This window comes from Chrysochloris asiatica, unplaced genomic scaffold (assembly GCF_000296735.1).
Source record: "Chrysochloris asiatica unplaced genomic scaffold, ChrAsi1.0 scaffold00205, whole genome shotgun sequence".
In the NCBI taxonomy this organism is placed as follows: domain Eukaryota; kingdom Metazoa; phylum Chordata; class Mammalia; order Afrosoricida; family Chrysochloridae; genus Chrysochloris; species Chrysochloris asiatica.
Window position 1 is genome coordinate 2392521 of NW_006408723.1, and position 2060 is coordinate 2394580.

Below are 2060 nucleotides of genomic sequence, written 5' to 3' on the forward strand. Positions count from 1 at the left end.
ATAGAATGAATGTAAAATTAATGTTCTCCCATGTAAACTATCACATAATTCACAATAAAACGTTTAAGAAAAAAAAAAAATCCATGCACAAGTCAACAAGCACATGAATAGTAAAACAAAGCAAATTATATGCTGGATGTTAAGACACCTCTAATTCCTTATAAGAATCTCTGGTGGCACAGTGGTTAAGCACTTGGTTGTTAATAAAATGGTCAGTGGTTAGTACCCACCAGCAGTTCCAGGGGAGAAAGATGTGGCAAGCCAGCTTCCATGTACACTGCAGCCTTGGAAACCTATAAGCAGTTCTAGTCTTTCCTATGTACAGTCGCTATGATGAGACACAGGCACAACTGCAATGGGCATGGGCAATTTCTGATGATAGGACAAGAAATTCAAAAACAAATTCAGAATTTACTAAAACACTTAGGATTTCAGCTTTCTTTTTACATTTTGTACCTTTTTTTGCTGTTTTGTTTTTGTTTTTGTTAGGGTGGTGGTGGTGGAATGCTGTGTAGTCAGTTCCGACTCATAGCAACCCTGAATGAGGTTCCCAAATCTATAAATCTTTATGGGAGAAAAAAGCCTCATCTTTCTCCTGCAGAACCGGCTGGTAGTTTCAAAGTGCTGACTTTTAGATTAACCTGACTCATAGCCACTACGATTTAAGATTATTTAAATAATCTGTTAAATGAAAGGAGTATTCTAACAATATGACTATAGAAAATGAGTGCAACAATCCAACAGTTTTAAATCTGGCAATGGAACTTTCACTATACCAGCTCAGGCTCTGAGCTCATGCATCCAGGTATCATGGAGGGAATATCTTCCCCCAATCAGACAGTCAGGAGGCTTTCCAACCACAACCCCCAACCTCCAGGAAATCAGGCACAGGGGACCTGGGATTAACTCTTCTGTTGCTGGACTTTATTGCTATTTAAATTTCCATGGCTTTCATTTTTGTCTTTCCTATTATGATCTGCAAAGCACACGTTCATAGGAGGCAGTAATTACTGATTCACTGATTGCCTCACTTAATTCAAATCATCTATTACGTTGTATGGTGGTGGTGACGACAGTGTGCCATGGAGTCGGTTCTTACTATAGCAACCCTGCATAGGGATTCCGAGGTTGTAAATCTTTACGGAAGCAGAAAGCCTCATCTTTCTCCAGCGAAAGGTTGGTAGTTTCGAACTGCTGACCTTGAGGTTATCAGAATCTAATTATATCTCAAACGCCCTAAAAAATCCGGATCATTTAATAGTAGTATAGTAGTTAAGCACTTGGCTGCTAACCAAGAGGTCAGCAGTTCCAATCCACTAGCCACTGTGTGAGAGAAATATGTGGCAGTCTGCTTCCATAGTTTTATAGTCTTGAGAACTCTAAGGGACAGTTCTATTTTGTCATACAGGGTTGCTGTAAGTTATAATCCAATCAACAGCAAGAGGGTTTTTTTTTTTTTTAATGGTATAATCGAAACTCATTTAAAAAAAAAAATTAGTATTATAATAAAAGTGTTCAGTTGCAAAATGAACAAGCACATACATTCCCACTGTTTATTTTACTTCAGACTGTGTCTCAGTGCCCCAAATGGTGTCCAAAGGAGCTCAGTCTTATCTCTTCTAGGCATGTACACAAGCTCATTCTATATATTTAAGGAATACAACCATCACTCACAGAAGAAATGTTTAGTTGAACATTTTTTATGGAGTCTTGGTATGGGTTGGTTTGAACAGCAAGAATGGTGGTTCAAATTCACCAGCCACTCCTAGAAAAGCCTATACAAAGTCAGAACCAACACGAAGGCACTTAACAACATACATTTTATACTAAGGAGTGATGTTTTCACTTAATATATCAGCATGCCTTTTTTTTTTTTTTAAGGTTTTTATTGTGGATTGAGTAAAACTTTACAAGGCAGACCATCAGTTTGACATTCAACAAATCATACACCTTGTTTAATTACAATGATAATAATCCGCTCAATAAACCATCAGTTAATAGTATTTCTATTAACTTTAGCTTTTTAAAAACAACAACAACAAAAACCCACTCAGGCATAT